This window comes from Phoca vitulina, unplaced genomic scaffold, assembly GCF_004348235.1.
Source record: "Phoca vitulina isolate PV1807 unplaced genomic scaffold, GSC_HSeal_1.0 scaffold4, whole genome shotgun sequence".
Taxonomy (NCBI): Eukaryota; Metazoa; Chordata; class Mammalia; order Carnivora; family Phocidae; genus Phoca; species Phoca vitulina.
Genome location: NW_022589707.1, coordinates 49,178,345 through 49,197,104, shown reverse-complemented (window position 1 = coordinate 49,197,104; position 18,760 = coordinate 49,178,345). Strand labels below are relative to the sequence as shown.

General features: G+C 38.1%; 1 protein-coding gene and 1 pseudogene across 11 annotated transcripts in view; one reads left to right on the top strand and one right to left on the bottom strand.

Annotated features, from left to right (window-relative positions):
- HDAC9 (histone deacetylase 9) overlaps positions 1–18,760 on the top strand; it is a 912,577-nt gene that overhangs the window by 74,832 nt on the left and 818,985 nt on the right. The gene's annotated exons all lie outside the window — the stretch shown is intronic.
- LOC116631180 lies at positions 16,668–16,777 on the bottom strand (annotated as a pseudogene).

Below are 18,760 nucleotides of genomic sequence, written 5' to 3'. Positions count from 1 at the left end.
GTTTTCTTTCTTTCTTTTTCTCTTATCCTGCCTAACTCCAAGAAGGATTTGGGATTTATATAATAAGTTTTAAAAAAATAAAATGAGGGAATGAAAGAAAGGAAGGGAGAATGGATAAAGCAAATGCCCTTGGTACATATACTCAAGTTCTATAAAGTTGCTAGAGAAGGAATAGATTTGGCTCTGAACTTCTTGGTAGCAAGTCTGTTTTCTCCTATGAGATTCCTTCTCCTTCAGCCTAACTGATCAAGTCACTGCCCCATTGGAGGAATGTCAGAGACTCTCCATAACCTCTCCCTGAGGTACACAAGGACCCCATCCCCTTTTCATGTTTGTCTTTCTTTTCCTCCTCAATAAACCATGAGCCTGTTCTGGTCACCACATGGAGCTGTGTGCCTTCCCCAGGTCCTGCTCTTCTGTCTGCAGACCTTTGAAAGCAACTTTATCACTGTTGGGAGTGCCCCCCGCCCTTCATAACCACTACCCCTTCACTTCTTTATTTATCGTTCAAGGCGTGGCTCTATCTCATTCTTCTGTGAAGCCTTCCTGGGCAATCCTGGGCTCCTCTGACATCTGTTACCTCGACAAATATGGATCTTATCTTCTGGAGGTGGGGGTTTTCTTAGTCATAGCGTAGTAATAAACGGAGCTTTTTGAAAGCAAGAGACGTCTTTCTAAGATTTTTTTTTTTTTTTAAGATTTTATTTATTTATTTAACAGACAGCAAGAGAGGGAACACAAGCAGCGGGAATGGGAGAGGGAGAAGCAGACTTCCCGCCGAGCAGGGAGCCCGATGCGGCGCTCGATCCCAGGACCCTGAGATCATGACCTGAGCCGAAGGCAGATGCTTAACGACTGAGCCACCCAGGCGTCCCTAAGATTTTTTTTAAAATATAAAATAAAACAATTGGTTATTTTACTCATGGTTGCTTGATTATTTAGCTAATATGTTGCCTAGCACATAAAAGGAGCCAAGTAAGTGAAGAACAAAGGGTATTTTGTGAGGAGGCTGATACACTTACTTTGGAGGGAGGGGAAGCAGTTGAGTTGAAAATATCTGAGCCAAACGAAGCTGCTTGATCTCTGTGGTAAATCATGACCCTTCCCTTTGTTTCTTCTTATTTATTTGTTTGTTGACTTTCTTTTCCTTTTACTTCTTCATGAAGGTTTTGAGCTGTTCTTTTGCCTCTGTTTAGGAGCTGCCCACTGAAAAGCTTTTGTCTTTCTAGGGTGGCTTCCCTATTCCTTGAACAATAAACATTGCAATAAGGTGGTTACTGTTTGTGAGACGTGTGGCCACCTATTGAGTTCCCTAAATGTGATGTCTCTAGGTTTGGAGCTGCTTTACCTAGCACAGTGGTAGAGACTGACCTACCAGCCTTTTGCCTTTTAGTAACTTGGACCTCTCCCTGTTCAATACTTATAAGCTACCTCCTGCCCCATTAAAAATACACACTGTAGTTAAGAATAGAGGAAAGAGTAAAAGGATTTTGAATTGTGGTTAAGCAGCAAATTGTTTTAAGTTAGAATTCATTAGTCCTATATCATTTAAACTTTTTAAAAATTAATGCATTTTTTGCAGACCATATCATTAGCAGTCATGTTTTTGATGCACTAGGTTTCTGTGGACCTTCAGTGCAATATGTATAGAGGAAAACAGCTGGTTTAAAATTTATGACATTTCAATCTATATATGTTTTTAGTTCTTCTCATTTAAAATGGTGAACTCATAAGCACTTTAATACGATAGTTGAAGTCTTCATAAAGATGAAATGAGGATCCTAAATTTTATGTGTGTCTCCATGGAAGATGTGTTTTGGCTTTATTATTTGACACTGTTGCTGCATGATATTGGATAGATGAAGTGATCTCTTACTTTGGCATCTTGTCATGTGGGGTTGCTTTCGTATCTGCCCAGGAAGTTCATTTTTCTAAAGATCATGGAAAGAACAGATGGGGAACAGGTAAGCACGGCATCTCTTTCCCTCACAGCTCCCTGTGGAACCTCTTTGGGTAGGCTCTTGTTTGTCACACACAAAAGAAGTATGTCTTTACCCTGAGTGATGCAATGGTCCAGTCTCCTGTGGGGTAACATCCACTGACAATAACGCCATAACCCATTAGTTGATCGCAAACTCCCTGAATCCACAGGGGTTTGCCTCAGTCTAAATGAGTGACTAATTCTTAAACTACAAGGTGAACCTGAGGTCCTTGGGGAATTGGGACATGTTAAGGTTGGATTGTTTATTTTGCTTGTTATAACTGTAGGGTCATTATGGAAATGTTTACATCCTGCTGTGGTTATATGTTCTTAACCAATATATAAGGTGAAGAGGTTTGGTCTTTTGGCTTCTGCTTTCCTTATATTCTTTATCATTCTCTCTGTCCTCACCCCATTAAAAAAAAGTGTTCACACTCATCAATTCTAAGTGAACCTGTATCTTTTTCATTGCATTCTTGGTTATCTTATCTGTTACTGAGAAATTATACAAATGCATATTTGAAGTTATTAGTAAAAGCCCAAGGACTTAAACAGAAGCTCTGGAAACAAGTGTTACCTGTTATCTATTGGTATTCACTAAATCTCCCTTCGTCCCAGTTTCTTTATTTGGAAAATATGTCATGAATTTGTTATATCAATACATAAAAGACACAATTGTAAAAGAGATATTCAGGAAACAAACTGAGGGTTGCTGGAGTGGTGGGGGGTGGGAGGGATGGGGCGGCTGGGTAATGGACATTGGGGAGGGTATGTGCTATGGTGAGCACTGTGAATTGTGTAAGACTGATGAATCACAGACCTGTACCTCTGAAACAAATACTACATTATATGTTTAAAAAAAAAAAAAAGATAGGAAGGGGAAAATGAAGAGGCGGAAATCGGAGGGGGAGACGAACCATGAGAGACTATGGACTCTGAGAAACAAACTGAGGGTTCTAGAGGGGAGGGGGTGGGGGATGGGTTAGCCTGGTGATGGGTATTAAAGAGGGCACATTCTGCATGGAGCACTGGGTGTTATACGCAAACAATGAATCATGGAACACTACATCAAAAACTAATGATGTAATATATGTGATTAACATAACATAATAAAATAAAATGAAAAAAAAGAGATACTAAAGCAGCTAGTGTTCATTTAGAATTATTATATACAAATTTGTGCTTTTTTTCTCAGCTGTGACCTGTAACTATGCTTTTGTGAATGTCACCGTGAACACTGATGTCTGTAGGTCTTTCCACACTGGTGAGAAGACCATCATTTCCACGTTCTGTCACGATTTCTAGTTGTGTCTCTCTCAGGCTTGTTCACTTTTGAGCAAATGGAATTATGCCATCCGTCTTTTTCATTATATGCCAGCTTCCTGCTCTATCCCACCTCCAATAGTAAATGACTGTGTTGCCTTGCTTCACCTTTTGGTGCGTTTTTACACCATTTGCCTTGCCAGCCCCTTCTTGTGTGTCCCCCTCTGAATCTGTTCTTTGCCTCTTCTAGGATCTGGTGCTTTAGTTTATGGCAGCATCACTCCAGTCTCTGCCTTTATGGTCACATTGCCTTCTCCTCTGTGTGTGTCTAATATCCCTCTGCTTCCCTCTTATAGGAATACACGTGATTGCATTTAGGGCCCACCTGGGTAATCCAGGATAATCTGTCCATCTCAAGATCTTTAATCATATCTGCAAACTCCTCTCCCCCCCTTTTTGACATATGAGAGAACATTCATAGGTTGCAGGGATGAGGAGATGGGTATCTTTTGAGGGGTCATTATTCACCCTCCCCATACCTGCCTGAAATAATTTCTCAAATCCTGCCAGTTTGTAATTTCTGTTCATGCATTTGTTCATTCATTCACTCAGTCACCAGACTTTTATTTCATGTCCAGTGTATGCCAGACACTGTGCTAGGTATTAAGAATAACACACTGACCATACTTTTAATAAGTTCATTATTTTGTCGATAAGATGTACCGCACAGAGTAAACACAGAGAGGTAAAAGAGATAGTTTGATCCAGGCTGTAAGATTAATTCTTTGTATGTTTCCTTTTACATAATTCTAGAACGTAAGTCACCATCATGCCTCAGTGCTCATAAATTATTTCAGTAACTATAGAGGTTATGTGCAGCCTGTGGACCAGAAAGTGTTTTTGCAGGAGGGAAAACATGTATCAGCTTAAATTCAATTCCAAAGAATTTGTTGAGTACAAAATAAAGCATAGACCTTGCCCTCTGAGGAATTTATAATCTTACACAATTCTTATCAACCCTTGCTGCATGTCAACATAACAATAGAGCTTTAGAAAAAATATCCTTGCCTGCTCCCCACTGCACCTCATGCTTGATTTTGGGTGGAGCCTAGAGGTCTTTTTTTTTTTAAAGGCTCATCAAGAAATTCTAACATGCTGCTGGCATTGAGCACAGAGAATCTCTGGTCAAGTAGAAGTGACCTGTAACTAGGAAAGCAAAGGCACGAGTATTGTTAAAAATGTAAGACAGAATGCTTTAAGTTCCATTAAGATATGTAGAAACAAAATAATTTGGATACTCAGAGGAGGGTGAGATCATATCTGGCTCAAGGGGAATTTGGAGTAGGAAGTATTTGAAATGTCCCTGATAGATGGGTAAGATTTCAAAAGATTGGGTGGGTAAGATTAGGGGAGGTGGGGGTGGTCATGGCTGGAGGCAAGGGCTGGGGGTCCACATTTAGGTACCAGATTTTTTTCTGCTCAGACTTTCTGGCCTGGAATCCAGAAGCATCTGAAAAATCTAAATTTAAACCTGGTCTTCTAAGCCATTTCAACGGTAGTAGGGTAGAACAAAATTTGACAGCTGATAGGTTGATATATACTTTTTAAAATTTCAGAAACAGATAGCTGGACCTCTGTCTGCAATTTTAATCTAAGTCCTGTAAATATTAGGAGCAAGCTTCAGTGAGAAAAATAGAAATGGAGGGGAAAGTTTTATTTTAAGTGTTTCAAAAGAAGAATAGCTAGGATATGGTGATTTACTGGAAGACAGAAAAGCACAGTAGGAAGTAACAAAAGTAATTATGAAGTTCAAGAATGATAATAAAATTAATGTGAGTGATATTGGTAGAAAAGATAGTGAACTTTTGCTGAAGTTTTTCTACAAGCAAGGGGCTTCATTACGATATTTTCTTTATTTCATGGAGCTCTTTTCGTAAGTCTGGTGGTGTAGGTACTCTTCTTATCCCTACTTTACAGATAGGGATGTTGAGACCTTGAGAGGTTAAGTATCTTCTTGCTCTATCAAGGTCTTACAGTAAATTGAGTGGAACAAATCTAGGACTCAGATCTAGGTATCCTAATTCTAGAGTGTATATTCTTTCTTTTTTTTTTTAAGATTTTATTTATTTGAGAGAGAGAGAGCAGGCGAGCACGAGTAGGGGGAGGGGCAGAGGGAGAGGGAGAAACAGACTCCCTGCTGAGCAGGGAGCCAGTTAGGCCAGGCCAGTCTCAGAACCCCGAGATCATGACCCCAGCTAAAGGCAGACACTTAACCGACTGAGTCACATGGGTGACCCTACAGTGTGTATTCTTAACCACGGTTCTGCTAATTGTCAGGAGGCTAGCTTGAGATGTAGAGCTGATGAAGAGAAATTGGTCCCAAAGATAGGAATTTAAGAATCATCTAAAGAAAGGTCACAGTTGAAAACATGGGTAGCTTTAAATTAGCAAGCATGACCTTATTAATTAAAAGATGAAAAAAGGAGAAGAAGAGGAAAGGGCCAAGGACTAAGCCACACTGAAACTTTCGGGGACAGTATCTTATCCTTCTTTAAGGCTGCTGGTCACTTAACACAGGATTCATTAAAAAAAACAAAACAAAACAAAACTTCCTCAGATATTTAAGGAAGCAAATGAACCCATCTTTCCATCCTGAATTTTTCAACCTGTGCTTAAGGTTCTACTTAACTACAATGACTCAAAAGAGACAAATCTAAACCCTTTCTTCTCTTTCCTGTATTAGTGAGCCTGATTTAGTTTCAGATCCTTGGGATCTTTGTTGGATTCCATTTTTCCACCTTCCTCGATGTTTTCCCCAGTGGAAAACGGCTGCTCTGTAGAGAGGTTATGCCAGTGTAAGAGGATTTGTAGAGTAGTTCAGTATTTTTGTTGTTTTAAATCATTGGTAAACTAAGTTATTGAAAGGATAAATAACACACAAATGGTGATGTGTCTTGGCTGTTGGATGTCTTTCTCCTCCTGCTTCTCTCGGAGTGTGCCTGGAATTTCATTTCCTTCCATATGCAGCACTATGAAACAACCCAGGAAAAAAAATAAAATTATTGCTGTTGAAATATATAGATTATATTCTTTTTTGTTACCTGTCTGTATAGGCAGATCAAGCTTCCTATGCTTGTCTGGTTCTTTTAACCCCTACTGGTCCACAATCTGGATCCAGCATTATTTGTTAGAGGGGTTTCCTGTATTGAATACAAAGGATTTCAGAATAGCTTTATGGTTGTATCAAATATTTTAATGTTATAAGGCTGTATTTCTTGTGCTGATTTTCTTAGAATCACATTTTTCTCATTGATTTATAATTTCAACTATTACAAAATTAGCACCATACCTAAACTCTGAAAAAAATATAACAGAGCCCTAATCTGTAACCTGCCTGTCTTATTTTTTTCTAATGCTGTAATTGAGTGCTGTGTATAATGTGGTCTTCTTATATAACTCATCCCACCTAACTATTAGAAAAATTAATGGAATGGGACTCTCATAAAAGAATTAGAATCAAGGGAAATCTAATTTGCATTAAAGGTCTAGATTGCCTTTCAGAATAAGCAGTTTTATGGTTTGAAGTAAAACAACTTATTTACAGACAGCAATTAACAAGGCAAAAATGTCCATCATTCTGTTTGAAAGACACGGGGCAAGCCAGTGATTCTCGGTTTGGGCTATGCCTTAAAGTCATCTGTAGAGCTTAAAAAAAAAAACAAAAAACCCCAAAATCTGAACTGGGACCCTCAACCTCAACAGTTTTGATTAAACTGGACTTCTTGTTAGCCCTGGGTATGGGTATTAATTTAAACCTCTTAAGTGATTGTAATATGCAACCAATGTTGAAAACCACTATGAAAAGAAACATCAGAGAAGTACAAAAGAGCAAGAGAAAGTAAATAAATATAAAATTCTTACCCTTTAGGAAATGACATATACCTTCTATAAAAGGAAATACTGTCTTATTAGTTTTGAAAACTGAAATCTTAGTTCTATATTTTTAGTTCTATTTTGAAAGGATGCAAATTAATTTCATTTAGATATTAATTGTTACAAGGATACGTGAGAATACGTATTTATGTGCTTAAAAAAGCTCTTACTCCATGTTTCTAACCTCACTTTTTTTAAGATTTTTGAATCTTAACTGTGGGTCTAGCTGCTCCCCCCCTCATCATTCCAATTTATGAACTGAAAATGTACGCTAATTTACAAATGAATAATTCAAAATGGTGGAATGAATGTGGCAGTTTCAGTTAATGGAAATTCATTGATTATCTTGTGCATTTTTTTTCGATAAAGAAGGCATGATTTCTGTTACAAAGTGATGTTTGGTTACTTTGTGCAAAGTATCTTGTTCATTCTGGGCCTGAACTGCTTTCTTTATAAGACTAACATACCACGCCTTGCTGAATAACAATGACAATGGATTGAATGTTTATTATATTTCAAATTCTAAGTGTTCCAAAGCTTTATATATGGTATCTTCATTTAATTATAGTGAAAACCCTATGGAGTAAGGCTATTTTCTAGAATCCCTGTTTTAAAGATTTCTGAGAAACCACTCTCAGAGACATAGATAAGATAGATGTCCAAGGTTGTGCATCTACTTAGGGATAGGGCCGGGATGTGAATTCAAGCAGTCAACACCATGAGCAATGGTACAAAGTAACAATAACCCAGTATGAAGACGAATTTTTCTGTTTAACCAATTGGTTAAGATCAGACTTAAAGCTGTGTCATCTTTACAGGAAAGCTTTCCAAAGAGACAGTCCTGATATTTCCCAGGAGAACAGTAGATTTTTCTGTTGAAGCTAACAAGGAACAGGTACACTGTGGTGTTAGCAATCTTGACAGGCCCTGGCCTAGCAGGAGGATGGGTGCTCTTTGGCGCTGGCTGGGTTTTGAAGAAGGAGCAGTATTCTTACAACTTCCTCAGGCTCACAAGACTCTTCCCCGCACTTCACTTCCAAATTGTAGGAGGGAAAACTTAGTGTGGGAGGAAGCATGGAAGAGAGCTCATCTGGAATAACATGAATGGGCTTGATGAGTGTGGGTAGTGGAAAGCTCAGCAAACTTGTGAACAAAAGATCTCAGTGTAATTCCTGCTTCTGACACTCATGCACTCAGACCCTAAAAGTCACTCAACTTTCCTGAATCTGTTTTCTCTTCTTTAAAATAGAAATGAAGATAGTAGTAACCGAATTCTTTAACTCAAGGGGCTGAAGATCATATGAGATAATATACTGTAGAAATTCTAAATAAAGGATAAGGTGTTTTTAAAACTGTTAATGTTAATAAAGCAGATTTTTCTTTTCTAACTGGAAGCCTTTATTTATTTAACATGCAGAATAAAAAAAAAAAACAACAAACGAATGAAACTGGAAGAAACTTTTGTTCTACAGTACCACTTGATTTCAAATGTCCTCACCAGAACAAACACTTGCACTTTTATTTCATCCGAGTGTTCAAAACCCCTAGGCATTTAAGCAGTCTCTGAGTGCACCAATTACTGTCTAATGGCCAAATCCCATGATCGTTTTTCATTCTTCAATAGAATTGTAATAGCAGTAGTAATTCATTCATTCAACAAGTGTATATTGAGTGACTACTATGTGCCTGGAATGGTTTTAAGTCGTTGAAAGTAAAAGTCAGTGAAAATAAAAGCAGGCAAAAACTGAAATTGTCTGTTAAGCATAAACTAAGGATCAAGTGTTACATATAGTCTCATTTAATCTTCACCGTGATCCTGCAGAATATGTTTTACTAGCATTATTTATAAACAAGTTTACTAGGTTTAGAGAGCTTAAATGATGTGTCCAGCACCTCCTAGCAAGGAGTTGGTAGAACTGGGGTTAAAACCCCATTTCCTCTCCTTGCAAATTGTCTTTCTTTTAATCACGCATTTATGAATTCATTTACTCGTTCTGCACCTAGTCTAAATCCTTTTGACCTTTTTGCTTTCTATGAGCATCAGAGGTATCTCCTTAGCCACCTGTGCTTAAAACAGTGGTGCCATTTTTGACACTCTTACTCTATTCCCCTCCACATCAAGTTGGCTTGGAATTTTGATTGACTCTATTTTCCGTTTTTGTTGCCAACCTTTAGCATTCATTACTTCTGGCTACCACTATTGTCATAGGCTTCCAACTAGTCTTTCTATTTTTGGTCTCTCCTCCATTCAGCCTAATTGTACAACACTGCCTAGTAAAGCACTCCTGCTAAAGCACAAATCTAATCATTTCCTTTATCAAAAATCTCCATGCCTTGCCATGGTCTATAAAAAATGGCAGTACTTGTAAAACATTTCTAGAGTCTGTGGTATAGGGCAAACCACATTTCTGGCCTTCTTCTTCAATGTGCCCCTTCCCAGATTGGTAACAGTGTTTTTCAGGCTTGTCTGATAAGAATCAACTGGGGCTTATTAATATTCAAGTTCTCAGGCCCCACTTGAACCTACCTAGCAGAATCCTGGGGATCTGTGAGGCCTGATGGGGTATGGTGAAATCTGCTGGTCCTCTGATAGTCTCAGAGCACAGGGGCATAGTTGTAACCACCATAGGCTCTTGCTACCACTGAGTGTTTAGGAAATCAGTCGGTGCTGCCTGACATTATGACAGTTACACTGGGTTCTCCTGGCCACCCTTTTACACACGTCACTGAGGTGCAAACCCAAGTGCCAAAAAACCCAAAGACACATTAATTAAAGTGAATTCTTTTTTTTTTTCTTTCAAGATTTTATTTATTTGACAGAGACACAGCGAGAGAGGGAACACAAGCAGGGGGAGTGGGAGAGGGAGAAGCAGGCTTCCCGCCGAGCAGGGAGCCCGATGCGGGGCTCGATCCCAGGACCCTGGGATCATGACCTGAGCCGAAGGCAGACGCTTAATGACTGAGCCACCCAGGCGCCCCAATTAAAGTGAATTCTTGAGAGAGGTGATTTTCTCAGATTTGTGTGAGCCTGAGATATTTTTATGTGAGCGTATATAGAACATATAAAGGAGATTAACTTGTAAATAAATGTTTAGTTAATATATGGATTATCTCATTTCCAAATTTTATATATATATGATTATGTATATAATTTTATTATGTATGATTTCTAATTTATATATGATCATATATATATATATATATATGAGGGAGGGAGGGGGAGAGAGAGAGAAAACACACCCAGGAGAGAGACATATACATATATAATTGTATATAATTACATGTATGCATAAATAATTATGGACATTTACATAAATGTATGTGAATATGTGTGTGTGCGTGTGTATGGACGCATACACACACACACGGCTTGTCTTTCCAAGAAATGATATAAACTGGGTTATAAGAAGATTCCCAATATTACAAGATAAAAGACATTAACAATAAGATTATGAAATAAGAGAAAAACAATGACCAGAACGTAAGATGGAGTAGAGATATTGTTCTGTAAAACCTCTACATTATCATTGAAATGGCTGTTAAATAGTACATTGAAATAAAGACCACTGCTTTTCTTTTTTCTTGATCCTTCCTAACCTGCACCACAAATAAGCAAAATTACCTAGTTTTTAAGATTTTCTTTTTTTTTTTTTTAAAGATTTTATTTATTTATTTGAGAGAGAGAGAATGAGAGACAGAGAGCATGAGAGGGAGGAGGGTCAGAGGGAGAAGCAGACTCCCTGCCGAGCAGGGAGCCCGATGCGGGACTCAATCCCGGGACTCCAGGATCATGACCTGAGCCAAAGGCAGTTGCTTAACCAACTGAGCCACCCAGGTGCCCTAGTTTTTAAGATTTTCTATATTATCACACTGCATAGTTACAGATTTCTTTATTCTCTTTTTATGAACCCCAAATTTCTTTTTTTTTTTAAGATTTTATTTATTTGACAGAGAGAGACAGTGAGAGAGGGAACACAAGCAGAGGAAGTGGGAGAGGGAGAAGCAGGCTTCCTGCGGAGCAGGGAGCCCGATGCGGGCTCAATCCCAGCACCCCAGGATCGTGACCTGAGCCTAAGGCAGACGCTTAACGACTGAGCCACCCAGGTGCCCCTGAACCCCAAATTTCAAAAATTGCAAGTAAAATAGTAGCATGCAGTTGTTTTGTTTTGGAAAACAAAAAAATCAAGCCCCTTTGGCTATTGTACACATTAGGCTTGAAAGTAAATATCGGTAGACGTTCAACTGGAAGGTGAAGAAGTCCTTTCAAATCCCCTAAGTAAAATGAGATATATATTTATACATTCTGAATGTGACCAATTAATCTGAATCCTCCTTCATTCTTTTCTTGTCTGCATCCATTCCTTCACAGCATATTTATTAAGAACCTACTATGCAAAGTGCCAGAAAAGATGTATACCCTTAAAATTTTGCTACAGCCTTGATGTTCACTGAGTCACAGTGATTTTCTCAGAGCTGAAGAAAGATAAATAAGATCTGTGTCTCCATCCTAGGTTGGTTTGTTTCACCATTGAAATACTTTTTTAGGGGCGCCTGGGTAGCTCAGTCGGTTAAGCGACTGCCTTCGGCTCAGGTCATGGTCCCAGGGTCCTGGGATCGAGCCCCACATCGGGCTCCCTGCTCAGCAGGGAGGTCTGCTTCTCCCTCTCCCTCTGCCTGCTGCTCTGCCTACTTGTGCTCTCTCTCGGTCAAAGAAATAAATAAAATCTTTAAAAATAAATAAAGTACTTTTTTATATTGATTTAAACTTTCAAATATGTATGTATCTTTATTCTCCTGTTACTCAGCTTATGAAATATTTTTTGAGAATTATAGTGGTACTATGTCTGCCATGAAATCAGTGGCTTTACCATTTTACTAGGTAGAATGTTCTCTTTTGCAGGTGGGACAGGCTAATTTAGGATATGTGCCCTTAATTAGTTCCCTGACCTGCTTTTATTGTATCAGCATTCAGGCCTTAGTCATCTCTTATTCAGAGGGTTTGTACATGCTGTATGTGTTTGTACCTGGCTCTTGGAGCTACTCTCTTTCTTGGTAGGGAGAGCCATACTATACACATCCTAGAAGAGGCAGTGAGGAAGGCTTTTGTTGCCCTTGGTTACAGCTCTCCTGTTGTAGTAGAAAGAGGCTGAGCTTTGAAGCTAGGTAGATTCATGTGTAAGTCCAGTCTCCCTCACTTGTTCACTTTTTGATTTTGAACAAATTATCATTTCTGAACCATAGTTTTCTCATTTGTGAAATATGAAGATTATTTATCTCATGGATTTCATTCACTGTCAAAAATTTACTTCCCTTTCACGATCAATAAATATTTATGGAATGTAATTAAGTGATAATATTTGTGGAATTACATATATCAAACTAATCGTGATGATTTGTTTTGCATGTTGGGTTCCTGTTATGGGCTGAATGTTTATGTCACCCCAAAATTCGTATGTTGAAGCTCTAGGTCTCAAGGTATTGGTATTTAGATCTCCCTAATTATTGGGAGATAATTAGGTTTAGATTAGGTCAGGAGAGTAGGACCCTCATGATGGGATTAGTGCCCTTATAGGAAGAAGAAGAAAGATCTCCTTCCATGAGCACGTACCAAGAAAGGCCATATGAGCATGCAGCAAGAAGGTAGTCATCCAGAAATGAGGGAGAGGATTCTTACTAGACACCCAGTCTGCCAGCACCTTGATCTTGGACTTCCCAGCTTCTAGAACCATGAGAGGAAAAAAAATTTTGTTGTTTAAACCACCCAGTCTTCTGTCATAGCAACCTGAACAGACTAAAACAGTTCCCTTTCTAAATTTCTTACAGATTGCTTAGAGTAAGAGCTGTAATTTACATCTTTGTTTAGGATCCCCAGTATTTAGTGTACTACCTAGAACAGAGGACTCAATAAGTAAGTGTAGAACACCACTTGAGGAGGTAGAATCCATCTTCACGTTCTTCTCATCATCTATAGCCTCAGTGAAGGCTCTCCTCCCTGCTCATACACAAAAACCCGTGATGGTTTAGACAAATAGACTAAAATAAAACCTAAAATAAAAACCTACAATTTGATCGTAAGGTTCGTAGGGAAAACAGTGGGATATAATTTTCACCATGAGGTTGGGTGTGAAACAGTGGATTTAGATTCTAGCTCTGCCATTTATTAGCTGTGTTAGTGAAGGAAAGTTGTTTAACTTGACCAACTCAGTTTATTCTCAAATAATCTTGGCAGACTTGTTTGAGGATTATCACGTAATAGAAGAAATGTGAAGGGTTTCTGAATAGTTTTATCACTCTGTTTATTTAAATATGTTTATACTGTTTCTCAATTCCTGAAAGAATGACTGTAGAATCACCCTAAGAACTCTCTTTTGAATATCATTCTTTGTTTCAAACGTATTTCCTTGTGGCAGGAAGCGATAAAAACACATGGCACAGACAGCTAGTGACTGAAGAGGAAGTTAATGGTGTTTGTTTTTCCTCTAGAATTAGTAGTTCAAAAATTAAAAATAAAAATGTGTCTTGCCAAGTTTGGAAAAGACACAGATTGCTTTGATTACAGGATTACAATGGACCTAATTTTTTGACATTAATATTTCTTTCATATTTATGAATTGAAGTGCTTTTTAAAGTTAAAACTTCAAGGCTTTCCATTTTATTTTGTAAACTGTAATGAATAAAATATCCAGATACTATTAAATACATGTGGAATTTATTTCTTCTTTACCCTGTAGACTTAGAAATCAAGAGAAGGTTTACAGAATAAAGCATTTTGAAATCATTGACAAGCACAAACGATGCTGTTATTAGCATTCCATGTCTAGATTGTAATGCCTTTGAGGAGACAATGTTTTAGATGGTTTTTCAGCTATAATGGGAAGAAGTAAACAAGACCTTTCCCTAGCTATGTACTGAAAAAAACCCAGTCGTGATTGGGAAGTATTGTTTGACTCAAAGCCAGCTCATTTTTCACCAGAGATTCCTGCACACCCACAAATTTGGGGCATTACTAAAGATGGTGAAAATGAGGTGGGATGAAGTGGGGGGTCTTGCAACAGAAGGCATCCAATTAAGAAAATCTACAACAGTGACAAAGATGCTATTCTAGAAAGTTAGAATAATTTTATTTCAGGGAACAAATTCTGTAGTTTCGAAGGGAGAATGCAACTACTATGAAATATCTTTCATTTAATTAAAATCAAGATTTATGTGGTTTGCTGCTGCTGCCTGAGTTCCATTTTGACTTTTGGTTAGTGACTGCCTGGTGGTTTACAAAGATTCAAATGTACTTTATTATGGGCTAAGAGAGTTCCTTTGGTAGATGTCTGACTTTTTTTTTTTTTTTTTTGGCAAAATCCCTTGCATTCACCTCTGCCATGAGATGTGGCAGTAGTTGTACACCCTGGGAAAATCACTTTTAAAGACTTTTGAGTGGAAAGGGTCATGGATATTTATTGTGAGGAAGAAGAGAAGGCAAAAATGTTACAGGGATTATGTCATTTCATTCAGGAATTAGCTTTAGAAAGATTATTGAGGAGCTGGTATTTAGGAGTGGTGGATATTTTTAGATTGCTTCTAAGTAAAATCATGATTTTTCTTTTAATGAGCTGAAAAGAAATCATCTAGTCCTGTGTTTTCTGCATGTCATGAACTCTTACGGGGCGATAGAATCAATATCATAGGTTGCAGTTAAACAATGGAATAGAATAAACCACATTACAAGATACCAGGGTGCCACGTGCATTGTAAGATTAAGTATTAATTTGTGAAAATGATGTTTGCATTTTGTATAGATAAGTATGTTTCTATATATGTATAAATACACTTCATTTAATATGAAATGCGTTTTCAGTGTGAGTAGAAGGTGAGGAAGATTGGAAGTGACTGAGTGAGTCCTCTCATTTCTCAGATAGGGTATTAAAAGAGGCTGGCTTCCGGTTTATTTGAGTGGGTCTCACTGACGTGGCTTATGTAGCATCAGGTCTGTCTTCTGTTAAAATCTTTGTTTTGATCACCTTTGCATCATTTACGTTTTACCCCATACTTAAAAATTTCTGTATTTTTGTCACTAGAAAGCGAGTCAGAGATGCTGATCTGGGGAAATGAATGCTCACTGAGCCTCTGAGCACCATGCTGGGAGGTTGGTTGTTACTGGTGATGCCAAGTGGAAAAGAGTAGAACCTTTCCAGCTTGCTCTGTGGATAAAGCCCGTATTCCCCCTAAGTTAAGTTTTGTGGAAAGTTGGAATAACAATCTAATAAATTTCATCAATAGATACAAGTCATGTTTATTAGCTTCTACCACGTGTTTCAGTTCAACAGATATTAACTGAGCTCCTGCTTTGTGCCATGTAGTTTGCCATCTAATTACTTCCTCCTGTGTGTAGCTAATTAAATTGATCCCTCACTTTGCTTGTGGGAAATCCCAGCAGGTTTACTGAAGGAATGGTGGTTTGGGGTCATTGGTCAAAGATAACAGAGATGGAGCTCCATGTTTTGTGACACAGTATGTCACTTTGGAACTCCATTACGCTTGGTCTAGAAATGTTCCTGAACTCAACCTTTCACGCGTTCCGAAGTCCTGCAATGATAAAGTCCACGTGGAATGTTTTTCTCTCTCTTGCTTTCATAACAAATTGATTTTTACTGAAATTTCTCTCTGTTGGTCTTTACAAAGTGTCCATGCTGGGGTTTTTTAATTTTTCTCCTGACAACTTGAGAATCAAGGCAGCAGAGCCCAGGGGGCCAACTGTCTGGATGCCAATTGTGGTTTCTCATTCCCACATGGTTACTGCTTCTTGCTTGGAGCAGTTCCTGCAGGTGATGTTCTGGTTTTTTGCCTCTCCATCTCTTGTTTTTGAAGTGTTTGTACAAAGGGTATTATTTTGTTTAGTTTGGTTATTAGTTGAATATTGGCCATACAAGTCATTGCCCGATGCAGGTCCAGCGTCAGGGAGGGACGGCGCCCACCACCAGCCTGCTCTTTCCTGATGGCCGTCAGTCCAAAGAGGAATACTGATTAGGCTGAAGCCAGTGGAGCACGACATGTAAACAGAACCCGATCTTGTCGGTGTGTCTAGAAAAGCTGCCTTTTTTCTTTTTTAAATCCTTGATCTTTTTAATCTTCACTAATTTGAAAGATGACACGTGATCGTGTGTCGTCATTTTTACTTGCATTCTTCTTAGTGGTTTTGAACATTTTTCGATGTATTTATTGGATTCCCCTGTTTTGAATTTGTTTGTGCCTGTTGCATATGTTTCTTCTAGACTATTCTATTTTTTATTGACTTCAAGAGCTTTTTGTTTATTATTGAAATTATATTTTATCACAGTAAAATATATATAACATTAAATTGACCATTTTAACCCTTTTAGAGTGTATACTTCAGTGACATTAAGTACATTCACATTATTATTGCACAGCCATTACCACTATATATCTCTAGAACTTTTCATCATCCCAAAGTGAAGAAAAAAGAAATCCAGCCATGGCGAGAAACCACAAAGTCGGTGCAATGTCTTACCCATACATGGTGTACAGGCCCAAGGACCTCCTCCACCCTTGGCAAGGGAAGTGCTAACCTTTTCTCCTTTTATACAGCGGTAGAAAAACTGCTTGAGTGATACAATCCTCTCATTGTTTCTCTGGATCCAAAGCTTCCTTGATTATTGCTACTTCACTTTAAGAGATGTATTCATACATTAAATAAACGGTGAAAAGCTATTTTCATAGGACCATCTTACTGAGCAATTCTGTTTTGTTGAGTCTTTATAGTTCCTACACTTTTTATTTAATCTACTGATGTTTGATGTTTTCTTCGCTTGCCAATGTGGTATTTCCAGCTGTGCATGGAAATTAATTTTCTGTTTGAATAGACAATTCCAGGAAACTATCTATTAAGGTTATAGGAGGCAAAGAGAATGTTGTTTTACAATTTTTTTCCTGGTATTCTTGGCATTATAAGGGGAGTAAAAAGGTTGATGTAAGAGTCCATGATTGGCAGTTTATTTTTTGTTTTTAACTAATATTATGTAAGTAAAATAAACTTTGTCACAGATCACAAAGGCAGTCAATAATAGAATGTGTTTGGCACTGAGAGCTTATCCTCCATTTTAACAAAACAGTTCCTAAATGGATCTTCCATGAACTCTAAAACCTTTCTTGGGCAAGAGACCTCTTTCTGTATCTCATTCTGTGGAATCTCAAAATCTAAGGTCCACAGAATCTTATTCAAAACCCCAGGGGCCAGGTGTGTTTTGGAATTGAGAATTTATCAGATTTTTTTAAGGTAGTATGGAACATAAATCCTGTATTACATGTCATGTCACTTTTTTTTTTTTTTAAGATTTATTTATGAGAGAGAGATGGTGAGTTCGGGGAGGGGAGGATAGAGGGAGAGGGAAAAGCAGACTTCCCACCAAAGCAGGGCCGATCCCAGGACCCTGAGATCATGACCTGAGCCTAAAGCAGATGCTTAAATGACGGAACCACCCAGGAACCCCTCATGTCATATCACTTTTAATGGAGTTTGGGACAGTTCCTGCTAATAAAATAATTTAATATTTATTTCTGCAGTGAAATTCATAGATATTAATACTAAAAGAGATAAAGATAATAAATAGCTTCCTGTTTTTTGAGGCCAGTTTTTGTTGCCAGATGAGCTTAGAATTGTTGCCAAATGAGTTATGAAAAACTTTGTTCTTTATGATCATGGATAAGGGACAAATAAAATTTTACTTATATTCTAGAGACTTCCAACTCCCTTGGTTAGAAGTGGAGTGGCTCCATGCTCCAGCTATGCCTGCTTCTCCTCAGCTCCACTCAAGATCTGGACTTAGCCTTCTCAATACTACAGATATTTTTGTTACTGGGGCTCTGTTCCAGAAATCATTATTCAATGATTCCTTTATTGAATTTAATCTCTTGTTTTTCAGCAATTCTATGCCTGGGTTCTGATCCTTAATACCCAGTTTGTTTGCCATCATTGTAAATGTCTCATCATACCTTATATGAATATATATGAATATATTTGTATGTATCTCTCTATATATGTATGTATGTATACATATATATGTTTGTGTATATATCTATATGTGTGTGTGTGTATGTTCTTCATTGTTTCTACTCTTTTGCACTGGTTATTTTCAGTACTTGAAATGCCTTTTCCTTTCCTCCCTTTAAATTTATCCCCTACCACATCATTCTACTAGGGCAATTTACTTTCTCCCTCTGTGATACCCTCTGTGTTCCCTTAGACCTTTGTATCTACCTTTGTTATAGCATGCAGTACATTGCTCCTTAGTTATAATAATTATCTCTCTCCTGTTAGACTGTAAGGCTTCTGAGAGGAGCATCTCTTTGTATGTCTACTGCCTTACACAGTGCTTGGCATAGCACAAGATTTTCAACCTGAAATAAATAGATGTGTATTTGGAGGGGATAGGGTGAGACTGGGGACTAGGGAAAGAGGGATGTGCAAAAGAAATACATTCATGAGGGGCACCTGGGTGGCTCAGTTGGTTAAGCATCTAACTCTTGATTTTCGTTCAGGTCATGATCTCAGGGTTGTGATATTGAGCCTGGTGT